The following is a 13,671-nucleotide window of genomic DNA, read 5'->3' as shown; positions in this document are numbered from 1 at the left end:
TGAGGGGTAGGTACTCAAGCAGAGACTCCGAGTAACAAAGGCCATAGACTGAAGAGAACACCCTCTAACTAGACTAGTCTCCTAACAAAGGGAAGAGAACACCAACCCACGAACAAAAACTTCAACCCAAAATTTACCCTGCCTACAAGATGATGTGCAGGAACAAAGATAGAGAAGGTAGAGCAGAGATTGAAGAATATCCAACCAATGCCTGGCCCAAGCAAAGGCCCACCCTATCAGAGAGTGCCAACCCCTGAACAACACTGATAAACTTGTAGATAAGAAGCTGACAGAGTTGTCCTCTGAGAGGCTCTACCCAGCACGACCTCAATACAGATGCTGAGACTCACAGTCTAACATTGGCTGATGCATAGGGCATCTGGTGGAAAAGTGGGAGGAAAGAGAAAGGGACCTGGAGGTGAGAGGAGCTCTACAAGTAGACCAGCAGAGCGAACCAACCAGGGCCCAGAGGGGTTTGCTAAGACTGAGGCATCAACCAAGGACCATGCATGAACTGGACCTAAGTCCCCTATGAAGATGTAGCAGATGGGCAGCTTAGGAGTCACATGGGTCCTCTAGTAAGGGAAGAGGGGACTGCATCAGACAGGGACTCACTTGCCAGCTTTTTATCACTTTCTCCTAATGGGAATGGCTTACCAAGCCACAAGGGAAGAAGACATGCTCAGTCCTGATGCAATTTGATGAGCTGGAGTGGTCGGAAAAGGGAGCTCCCCTTTTCTGAGGAAAAGCGGGGAAGGAGAAAGGGTGGGACTGGGAGTGGAGGAGGCATGGGGTTACAACAAGGAAAGAATGTGAATTTTAAAAATCAAAAAATAAAAACCCGTCTACTCTACGCAATTTCTTTGAGACAAAGTTTTCAGGATCCCCACGTGAGCGAAGTAATACAGTATTTGTCCTTCTTTGCCAAACATTATATCCCTCAGGCCCATACATGTTTTTATTGATGACAGATTCTCAATCTTTTATGGCTTAATAATGTTCCATTATGAATATATACATTTCCTATGTCAGTCTCTCTTTTAATGAATATGTATATGGCCTTTCTAGAAAATTTTCCACCAAGACTTGCTTTAGCTCTTTGCAGTATTAATAGTTGTTATCTGATCAAAAGTGTAGGGAATGTTGGTTAAGTAAAATTATGATTTTCTGTAAGATTTTTGAGTTTTTAATTATGTGAACTACCTAAGGATTTCTCACACATTTATTTAAAACAACAAAATTCTTTGTCATAAACTATCCTAAATGACTTGGCTGCTATGGTTTCCAGTATACAGCATATTAATAGTGTATCGACTGAGTTCTAAGCTTAGTGCCGAAAAGATGTGTCAAACAGCAACCATTTTTTTATTCTTAGTTCACTGACAGATATTCAAATATGAGACAGGCAACTTCAGTAGTATTCAGAGAGATAAACTAGGTCAGGTAGTGTCCACTCAAAGGGAATACATATTAACTTCGATTAGGGTAGAGAGAAGCTGGAAAGCATAATGAAGTGACAGAAGATTGAACTATGGTGTGAAGAATGTACAGAAAATCTCATGAATCCTCAGACAAGGGAGCAATATTTCTGTAAAGCAGATATTTGTTTTGAAGACTACAAGGAATTAATTTTTGAGAAGTAAAAAGACACTTAGTTGGAGAAAAAACCCACAGCTTATTTTCCATGCTAGAGCATGAGAGCTGAATGTACAGAAATGAGAATTAATGGCCAAGATAGACATGTATGCAAAATCCCCACACAAAATGAACAAACAAACTATCCTCTTTTCCATTTCCTGTAAACCAATTTGTAACATAAAATTCAAATATAAGTTTATACCAATGCATTGTGATAAAAAATACCTCTTAAACCCCTAAGAAACTAGAATGTTTCTTGGACCTCGCAGCTGGGGGTAATAATGTACCTTCAGGTCACTTAAGACTTAAGACTGCTATCCTATTACACCCTCAGCCTGTTTGTTCACTTTTCTTTAAGAGAATAATGTAACAATCAACTTCATTTGCCTTAGATTTGCCGTATAATCAACTTTTACAACCTAAGATAATGATAGTTGTGATTTTAAATTGTGTATTCTTTCATGCTCCTGACCCAGAATAATGCATGTTTGTTTGCATGTATGCTCTGATAATCATTTGCTGAAAACAGAAAATTGGCCTGAAACAGTTTTATAAAATGACTATCCACTCTAAATGTTGAACACAATACATGGATATTGCTTGACAAACAATGATGTCTGTATTACTGTTTGTATTCTGGGTCAGCTGGAGTCAGTTGTAGCAAGTGACTTGATCTCTTTTTAAAACTCCATTAGAGATGTCTGTAGAGACTGAGCTCCAATGGGCTGCATGTGTGCAGGGGTTCTATGTTATCTCCATGCACTGTCCTTGGTTGGTGTCTCCAAGTAGGTTCCCTAGTAAGGGGAACAGGGGCTGTCTCTGACATGAACTCAGTGGCTGGCTCTTTGATCACCTCCCCCTGAAGGGGGAGCAACCTTGACAGGCTACAGAGGAAGACAATGATGCCAGTCCTGATGAGACCTGATAGGCTGGGGTCAGATGAAAGGGGAGGATGGCCTCCCCTATCAGTGACCTGGGAGGGGCAGGAGGCAGGAGAGGAGAAGAGGGAGGGCAAAATTGGGAGGGGACAAGGGAAGAAACTATAGCTGGGATACAAAGTAAATAAATTTTAATAAATAAAAGTAAATAATAGAATATGGTGGGGAAAAAATAAAATAGCAACTTAGTTTAAAAAAAAAAGATGTCTATCTATAGAGTATCCCTCACTCCTTCCCCATGGGTGCTTTCTTTACAGAGCAAAGACTTTTGTTAACAACAGACACAGGGACAGACTCACAAGACAGCCTTCAGGGAGGCACAGGCTCAGACTCCTATTACAGAAAGACAAGAAGACAGAAAACACAAGGAGAGCAAAATAGAGAGTTCTAATCTGGGCTCAGTCTGGGTTAAAGGATACTAAGGACGGTAGTGCTCTGATTTCTTTCCTGAATAAGACACTGACACATTATTGGCAGCTCAAACTTTATTATTAATACGTTGAAACTGGCTGAGACAACTAAGAAAATTTAAGGCACAGCTACAGCTGCGTTTGTGCAGTAATTTTCTACTCTTCTTTAGGTAATGAATTCATTACCTAAAACAGAAGAATTTCAACTTTAGAAAAAAAATATCATAATTTCATGGTGGAGAAGTACTCCCAGTATTCCTGATGAGTTGTGGCGTTCCAATGCTGGCCTGAATACATTTGGAAACCCAACCAACAGAAACGCCTGGCACAGACACTGATGTGATACACAACCAGAGTTGGCTAAAAACATAAAACTCAGTAAGGAAGCTGCTTTGGAACCCACGAATATGCTGCAGGCCAGTTGAGCACTGACGAGCAGTTAGCTCTCAGTGTACTAAGCATTTTATACTTCAGGTTAGTGAAAGATTGTGGTAAAGGCCACCATTAGAAAGACCTAGAAACATTAACATTTATCTTCTGTTTTAATTTTTGAAACTGCCTTAACTTTAAAGACACTGGCTCCATTTAGTTTTCTTTGGAGGGCATTCCTCTCTGTCTCCAGCTGACACCGGCAACATTCTTCCTTAGGCTTTTCCTTCTTTGACCCCTTACACAGCCCGTGTGCCTCCTTAAGAGTAGCCACACTGTGAGGAAAAGGCCGTCTAGTGTGAGGAGACCTGATCTTTTGCTAATTTTCATAATATTTGTCTGTATATCTTTGCCAGCTTTCTCTTCCTTCTTTGCTGCCCTGGAAGAAAATTATGCCCTTGATCATTTCCAGAGCCAGCAGCAATCTCATCTGACTAACAAGAACACACATGGCATCCCTCGTTTTAAGCGTGTTGGCCTCCGTGCTGGCTTCCTTTTCCATCTGCGTGGATGCTGAAGTGTGCCGAGTGTCTAAGAAATTTGCTGCTTGGCCCTGCCTTTCTCCCTCTGCCTTCTGTATTTATTTATTTGTTTGTTTGTTTGTTTGTTTGTTTGTTTATTTATTTATTTTTATTATGAGAATAGTATTTTATTTCAAATCTTTTGTATGTACAATTTTCCTATCCTTGAGGTATACTTTTTAAATAAGTCTTTTTTAAAATTTTATTTTATTTTATTAATTACACTTTATCCACTTTGTATCCCTCCATAAACCTCTCCCTTCTCCCCTCCCAGTCCCACACTCTCTCCCCCTTTTTCATGCATGCCCCTCCCCAAGTCCACTGATAAGGGAGGTCCTCCTCTCCTTCCTTTTGATCTTAGTCTATCAGATCACATCAGGAGTGGCTGCATTGTCATCTTCTGTGGCCTGGTAAGGCTGCTCCCCCGTCAGGGGGAGGTGATCAAAGAGCAGGCCAATCAGGTCATGGCAGAAGCAGTCCCCCTCCCCTTTACTATGTAACCCACTTGGACACTAAACTGCCATGGGCTACATCTGTGCAGGGGTTATAGGTTATCTCCATGCCTGGTACTTGGTTGCAGTATGAGTCTCTGGGAAGACCCCTGTGTTCAAATTTTTTGGTTCTGTTGCTCTCCTTGTGCCTTCTGTATTTCAATGAGCACAAAGAAGAGAGTGTCCCCTTGGGTCCTCTGTGTCACATTGCTCACATTTACTCTCACCCCATGATACTTTCTGTCTGTGCCACTAACTAAACTCTTTTGTAAATATTACCTTTCCAGCAATGTCACTGCCAAATCTCTAAGTTTTGCTTTCTCCCTCTCCTATTGATCTAAAGTATTTGGCTGCAATAAACTGCCTCCTTCCTAAGACCTCTCCTCTGGCTCCAGTGACTTTTAATCTTTTGTCCCTTTTCCAGATCATTCTTCCCCAAATGCAATTTGTCCTCCTAAAAGTTTTGTCTCTCAGAGGGACTCAAGCAGAGACTCTCAGTAGCAGAGGCCATCGAGACTAAAGAGGGCACTCAGTAACTAAGCTGGTCTCCTAGCAGAGGGAGGGAAACAATAATCCACACACAAAAACTTTGACCCAAAATTAACCCTGCCTGCAAGTTGTACAGGGATAAAGATAGAGGAGAGATTAAAGAAATGTCCAACCAATACCTGGCCCAATCAAAGACCCACCCTATTGGAGAGTGCCAACCCCTGACACTATGAATGATGCTCTGCTAAACTTGCAGACAGGAGCTTGTCAGAGTTGTCCTCTGAGAAGCAGCTGATGAGACTCACAGCCAAACATTGGTCAATGCATAGGGAGTCTCATAGAAAAGTGGGAGGGAAGAGAAAAGGTTCTGGAGGTGACCGGAGCTCCACAAGAAAACCAACAGCGCCAACCAGGGCCCAGAGAAGTTTGCTGAGACTGTAGCATCAAACAAGGACCATACATGAACTGGACCATGGCCTGCTACAAAGATGTAGCAGATGGGCATCTTAGGCTTCATGTGGGTCCTCTAGTAAGGGAAGTGGGGACTGAATTGGACAGGGACTCACTTGCCAGCGTTTTGATCACTTCTCCCTGTGGTGGGACTGCCTTGCCAGATCACAAGGGAAGAGAACAGGCTCAATCCTGATGAAACTTGATAAGCTGGAGTGTATAGTAAAGGGAAATCCCCTTTTCTGAGGGAAAAGGGAGGAGGGAATGGGAGAGAGGGTGGGACTGGAATGGGAGGAGGAATGGAGCTACAAGGATGCAAAGTGAATAAAATACAAAGTTCTGTCCCTGTCTCTGACATGAACTGATTGGCCTGCTCTTTGATCACCTCCCCCTAAGGGGGGAGAGCCTTACCAGGCCACAGAGGAAGACAATGCAACCACTCCTGATGAGACATGATAGACTAGGATCAGAAGGAAGAAAAAGAAGACCTCCCTTATCAGTGGACTTGGGGAGAGGCATGCCTGGAGAAGGGGGAAGAAGGAAGGGATTGGGAGGGGAGGAAGGAGGGAACCACAGGAGGAATACAAAGTGAATAAAGTGTAATTAATTAAATTTTTTTAAAAGGTTCTGTCCCTTCGTCTTTTCTGTATTTTGCTCTTTTAGGCCTCTATTCTCTCACACTTAACCATCATAGCAAAACCCAAGCTGCAATTTGCTCATAGCACGTTTCTCTCATCTATTCTTTAAACTGGCCAAAGTCTTGTTTAACTAAAGTTTTTTAAAAAGGAAAAACAGAGAGTCCCATTATAGGAATAACAATAAGAACACTTAAAGTTCATAAATGATGTAGTTTCCCAAGAATATTTCTAAGTACTGAATGGACCACGGCCAGGAGCCAATCAATATTATTATAGTTATCAGGCAGACTACTTCATTAATCCTGTGAGAGGAGGGGTTTCCCGTGATTGTATCACATTTAAGAGGCAGAAATGATATTTCTACTTGTGATCTTTGGTACCTGACTTGCACCACACCACTCCTATCAAATCCTCCATTTAGAGCACTGGGCACACAGTCAGGTGCCTACTGTATACTAGTGTGGAGGTAAGTATTTAGCAGAGTGTCTTATCTCTGTACTTTGCTCACCCTGTCATGGGCTTCACAGTCCCAGGCTTTTGCCAATGCCATTCATTCTTCTTCTTCCCCTGGCTTTCTGAATTTGTGTAAAACTCTCCAATTATCTAGAGTGCTATTCCAGGAATGCTCTGTCTCTGTGGCTGTTCTGCTCTCCTATCTGCATGCTCTGCCATGTCTGCAGATGTAGACACATCCCTCTTGCTTAGTCTTCCAAATGCTGTACAAAACAATGTTTCGTTATGGTATTTTCATATATAATGCATTTGTAGTGATTCCCTGTTCCTCTGCCTTGGACCCTCCTACACTCAATACCCTCTCCTTTCTACTCTTATCTCACTTGTGCGTTGCTTTCCTCCTCCCTACCTTAAAACCTCCTTTTCCTCTCTCAGTCAGCTTTCTAGCTTCATGATCTATATCCATACTCACACCCACGTATATGCACACATATAAAACTTTAAAGCTAAGGTTTACACATGAGAGACAACATATAGTATTTGTTTTATTCTGAATCTGGGTCATCTTGCTCAATATAATGATTACCAAATCCATCTATTCTTATGGTAATTTTCTAATTTCATTTTTACTTGTGGATGAATACATCTCATATATTTTCTACATTTTACTACCAATTTATCTGCTGATTAACATCCAGGATAATTCCATTTCCTTATTAATGTGAAATAAAACAGTAATAAAAGTGGATGTGTAAATATTTCTGTATTAAGACTTTCAATCCTCTGGTTATACACCAAGAGTGATATCATTGGATCTTATAGCATTTATATTTTCTATCTTTCACAAAATCTCCATGCAGATTTTCATAGTAACTACAGCAATTTATAGTCCCAACAACAATGAATAAGAATTCTTTTTCTCCTGCATCTTTATCAGCATTTATTAGCATTTATTTTCTTGATAAAAATAATTCTGATTTGTACTAATGGACTCTCAATATTAATTTGCATTTCCCTAAGAATTAAAGATTTGATAGCTTTTTAAAATAATATTTACTAATCACTCTTGTTTCTTCTTTTGAGAACAGTTTGTTCAGTTCATTTGTTCATTTATTGATTGGCAGTTTGGGGGGAAGGTTAATTGTTGCAGGTCTATATGTATCCTAAATATTAATCCCCTGTGGGAAGCATAGTTGAAAAAAATCTGAACACTGTTCACTCTGGTGATAATTCCCTTTGCTGCACAAAAGCTTTATAATTTCATGCAATTTAATTTCTCAATTTTCAGTACTTTCTATGTTAATGGAATCATATCAATAAAGTTCTTAATGAGGACTGATCATCTTACCCAGGGTCCTCCTTCTTGCTTAGCTTCTTTAGGTGTATAGATTTTAGTATGTTTATCCTTTATTATATGTTTAATATCCACTTATAAGTGAGTATATACCATGTGTGTCTTTCTGCTTCTGAGATACCCCACTCAAGATGATCTTTTCTAGTTCCCACCATTTTCTGCAAATTTCATGATAGCCTTGTTTTTAATTGCTGAGTAATATTCCATTGTGTAAAAGTACCACAATTTCTGTATCCATTTCTCAGCTGAGGGACATCTGGGTTTTACATCATAGATTCTGGCTATTACAAACAAAGCTGCTACAAACATGGTTGAGCAAATGTCTTTGCTCAATCTTCATTCATTCAGAAAGGCAAATAGGATGGACATCTGAAGAGGGAGAAAACAAGGTCCGTGACAGGAGCCTACCACAGAGGACCTCTGAAAGACTCTATCCAGTAGGGTGTCAAACCAGATGCTGAGACTCATAGCAAAACTTTGAGCAGAATGCAGGAATCTTGTGAAAGATGGGGGAGATAGAAAGACCTGGAGGGAACAGGAACGCCACAAGGAGAGCAGCAGAACTGAAAAATATGGGCACAGGGGTCTTTTCTGAGATTGATACTCAAACCAAGAACCATGCATGCATTTAACCTAGAACCCCTGAACAGATATAGTCCATAGCAGCTCAGTGTCCAAGTGGGTTTCCTAGTAAGGGGAACAGGGGCTGTCTCTGACATGAATTCAGTGGCTGGCTCTTTGATCACCTCCCCTTGAGTGGGAAGCAGCCTTACCAGGCCACAGAAGAAAACAATCCAGCCAGCCCTGATGAGACTTGATAAACTAGGGTCAGATGGAAGGGGAGGAGGACCTCCTCTATCAGTGGACTGGGGGAGGGGTGTGGGAGAATAAGAGGGAGGTAGGGTGGAATTGGGAGAGGTTGAGGGAGGGGGCTATAGCTGGGATAAAAAGTGAATAAATTATAATTAATAAAAAATAAATTTAAGAAACAAAACAAAAAGAAAAAGAAATTTCTTGACTAAACGTTATCTTCAAGGATTTCCTCCATATTTTCTTCTAGCAGTTTGAGGTCTAATATTGCAAGCTTTGATCCATTTTGAATTGACTTTTAAGCAGGGTGATATTACAAGCGCATATTCAATTCTTTTGGCACCATTTTTTGGTCTTTCTTTTCCACTTATGTTTTTTACACTTTTGTCAAATATTTATGTCCATAGCTGTGGAAGTTTATTTCTAGGTCCTCTGTTCCATTGATCTATGTATCTAATTTGGCACTAATGTCATGCTGTCTTTGTCATTCTAGCTCTATGATATAGTTTGAAGTCAGGTATTGTGATACCTCCAGTAGTGTTTGGTTTGCCGAGCATTGCTTGGGGTCTCTATGCTCTTCTGTGTTTACATGTGAATTTTAGGAATTTTTCTCTCCAATTCTGAAAAATTGAACTGTTTTCTTGAAGCTATTGTAAATTTTAAAATGCCATTCTTGTTCTTTTTAGTGGAGAACTGTAAATGTCACGTTTTTGCATACAAAAGTATTCCTGTTGGTGTAAGTGTCATCAACAGTATTTGCAAGTCCAAAAATAGAAGGCTACATAGTTGATCTGTAATCTAACAGTGTTAACAAATGGTGTTTGACTCTGTGTGTTGCTCTAGCTGGCAACAATCAATTTGTATGAGACAAACTGAAAAGGACCATAATATAGATTGATGAAAATGATCCATTATTTCAGTCCCATATAATTCTTTATTTTCAAAATGCAATGTGCCTTTTTGGTTTATAAGATGTACTCTGTTTTGTTACATTTTCAATTTTAGTAAAAGATTATTCTTTGCATTTATTTTAAGCCTCCTATTTTCATATCTTTCCTCCTTAGACAGACTTAATTTGCACATCTACGATAAATTCATTATTGTGCTAGGGTAAAAGACCCTAATAAAATTATGATTCTAAAATTACTGTGCCCTCATTACTGACATTTTAAAAAATACACAAAACAAAAGAAAATAAACATTCAGCACATTCATGCCACCCCTGCAATAATAATTCATAGCTACTTAATGTGCTAGCATCTTGGTTTTTGTCCACACAGAATAAAAATGAGCAGCCACTCCTGATGGTATATGATAGACTAAGATCAGAAGGAAGGAGAAGAGGACCTCACCTATCAATGGACTTGGGGAGGGGAATGCATGAAGAAGGGGGAGGGAGGGTGGGATTGGGAGGGGAGGAGGGAGAGGCTTATGGGGGGATACAAAGTGAATAAAGTGTAATTAATAAAAAAATGAGATCATTTAATATATAATTTTCATATTATTTGCAATAATATTCATATGATAGCATGTGCCTATCCATTTAAATATTTCATGAACATAATTTAAGGTCCTCAGAATATTCCATCAGAATTAGATCTTTTCCCTTTTCTTTCTTTCTTTTTCTTTTTCTTTTTTTTTTTTTTTAGCAAGGACTCACTACGTAAGCCTGGCTGGCTTGAAATTCACTACGTATTGAAAAAGTATGGCCTTGAACTCACAAAATCCACCTGCCTTAAAAGTTTAATGTTTTGGATGACAAGATGGTGGTGTCAGGAGAACAGGACGTCTGAGGGGCAGGACAACATTTCCTGTACAGCGACCAAGAGACTGAACTCTGGGCCCTAAAACAACAGCGATCGTGTTTCCCAGGTGAGAGGAAACCCTCACGGCGTGGGAATCAGTCGGGTCCACGTTCAGGCCACCCAGCCAGAAACCTGAAGAGATCCCAGGTCGTGCAGGCACTAGGTTCCCAGACCAGAGCCACACACCTGCTTGTCCTGATCACCTTCCCAGGCTGATCAGTGGGCACAAAAACACCAGAGACAGGGAGTCCTAGTCGAGAGAGAATCCACAGAGAAGGAAGGAAATGGCTCTGACTTGGGTCACCCAGTCCTTCCCTAGAAAAAGTCTCGCAGACCGGCGGGTCCAAGCTGCCATCACTGAGCTGTGCTCCAGACACAGGCACAGTTTCTGCATGCCAGCTATGTGGCACAGACTGAGCTGTGCACCCCAGGGCAAAAAAGAGACTGGGAGCCCCTGTCTCGAGAGAATCCACAGGGAAGGAAGGAAACTGTACTGACTTAAATCACCCAGTCCTTTCCTGAAAAAAGTCTCACAGACTGGCAGGTCCGAGCCGCCATCACTGAACTGGGCTCCAGCAGTAGGCACAAACAGTTGCTGCGCGCCAGCTCTCCAACTGTGTGCCCCAGGGCAACAGAGACTGGGAGTCACTGTCAGGAGAAATCCTCACAGGGAACTAAGCAAAGAGGACAGACTTAGGCCACCCAGTATATCCCTGGAATAGGTCCCACAGACAGGCCCAATCCAGGGACCTGCTGTGCACCAGATAGTCTGCTGGTACCAGGAAAGTGGTACCCACCCACCACAGATTACCGCTTGGGACTGGGACACAAAGCCCCAACCTCAGACCTACAAAAGCCCGGAATCACAGAGATCACCCCCAGATACGGCTCCGAGGGGCAATTAGTTATCCCTAACAAAACTGACCAAACCGCGGGACACACAGGTCACAGGAGCAGATCATTAAATGTACAGCAAGAAACCCAGAAGCAGGGAAGCTATCTCCAGGACTTCCCTAGGTGAGAGGTGAACCCTCTCGATTAACAAAGACCACAGTTACCACTCAGGCCTCTATCCCTGAGGGGAGCAGCAAATCCTGAAAAACGCCAGCCATCCAGTGACTATACCTAAAAAGCTAAGAAGACTTCCTTCAAGAAAAACCAGCTTTCTGCCAAGGGGATTCTCTCCACCACAAGATCCCCAGGAACCACCAGAAACTAATCCCAAACACCTAAGATAGCCCAATGGGTAAAGGCCAACGTAAAAGCTCAACCAACAAAAGACAAAGTAATATGGCATCTCCAGAACCCAGCCATCCAGGGGCAAACAGCCCTGGACACCCCAGCATAACTGAAATCCAAGAAGATGACCTAACAACTATGCTCAAAAAGATGATAACAGAGAAAACAAATAAAATACGTAAAGACCTAGAGGAAGATAAACTCAAACAGAATATGGCATCGGTAAAAAAAATAGAGGAAGTTACAGCCAAACAGTTTGTGCCTTTAGAATGGAAATACTTAAATCACCGAATGAAATAAAAGAAAGAGAGGTTTGTTCAAACAAACAGCTGAAAGAATTGATGGAAAAACAGGAAAATACAGTCAGACAGGTGAACGAAATCAACAAGATGGCTCAAGATCTGAAGATAGAATTGGAAAAATTAAAGAAAACAGAAATGGAGGAAATTGCAGAGAGAAAGAACTTAGGGAAGAAAACAGGAACTACAGAGGTTAGCATAACCAATAGACTACAAGAGATGGAAGAAAGAATCTCAGGTGTGTAAGATACAATGGAAGACATAGATGTATCTGTCAAAGAAAATGTTAAATCTAAAAAATTCCTGACACAGACCATCCAAGAAATTCAAGACAACATAAAAAGACAAAACCTAAGAATAATAAGAATAGAGGAAAAAGAAGATTCCCTGATCCAAGGCCCAGAAAATATTTTAACAAAATCATTGAAGAAAATTTCCCCAACTTAAAGGAGAGGCCAATAAGAATACAAGAGGCCTACAGAACACCTAATAAATTAGACCAGAAAAGAAAATCCTCCTGCCACATAATAATCAAAACAGTAAGTATACAGAACAAAGAAAATATACTAAGAGCTGCAAGGGAAAATGGCCAAGTAACATATAATGGCAAACCCATTAGAATCACACCTGACTTTTCAACAGAAACTATGAAAGCCAGAAGGGCCTGGACGGATATCATACAGACCCTAAGAGAACACAGATGTCAGCCAAGGCTACTATACCCTGCAAAACTCTCAGTCCTCATAGATGGAGAAAACAAGATATTCAATGACAAAAACAAATTTCAACTATACCTACACACGAATCCAGCATTACAGAAGATACTAGAAGGGAAAATACAACCCAAAAAACTATCTACTTTCAAGAAAACACAGGAAATAACCTCACTACAGTAAAACAAAAAGCAACCAACCACACAACCTTATGACTGCACCCAACATCAAAATCAAAGGATCTAACAGCCACTGGTCATTAATCTCTCTCAACATCAATGGACTCAACTCTCCAACAAAAAGACACAGACTAACAGAATGGATGCGTAAACAAAACCCAGCGATCTGTTGCATACAAGAAAAAGACCTAAGTCACAAAGATAGACATTACCTGAGGGTAAAGGATTGGAAGACGGCTTTCCAAACAAATGGACCCAAGAAGCAAGCAGGAATAGCCATTCTAATATCTGATAAAATAGACTTTCAACCAAAATTAATAAAAAGAGATGGGGAAGGACACTTCATACTCATCAAGAGAAAATTCCACCAGGAAGACATCACAATCCTGAACATCTATGCCCCAAATACAAGAGCACCCACATTTGTAAGAGAAACATTGATAAAACTTAAACCACACATAGATCCGCACACATTAATAGTGGGAGACTTAAACACCCCACTCTCAACAAAGGACAGGTCAACAAAACAGAAATTAAACAAAGAAACAATGTCTCTGACAGAGGTCATGTACCAAATGGACCTAACAGACATAGAACCTTACACCCAAACACAAAAGAATTTACCTTCTTCTCAGCACCTCATGGAACCTTCTCCAAAATAGACCACATAGTTGGTCACAAAGCAAGTCTCAACAGATACAAGAAGATTGTAATAATCCCTTGTATCTTGTCTGATCACCATGGAATAAAGCTGGACTTCAACAACAACAGAAATAGCAAAAAGCCTACACACACATGGAAACTGAACAACTTGC

Source organism: Psammomys obesus, unplaced genomic scaffold (genome assembly GCF_907164565.1).
Source record: "Psammomys obesus unplaced genomic scaffold, mPsaObe1.curated_primary_1811, whole genome shotgun sequence".
Lineage (NCBI taxonomy): Eukaryota > Metazoa > Chordata > Mammalia > Rodentia > Muridae > Psammomys > Psammomys obesus.
Note: the sequence above shows the minus strand (reverse complement) of the source record.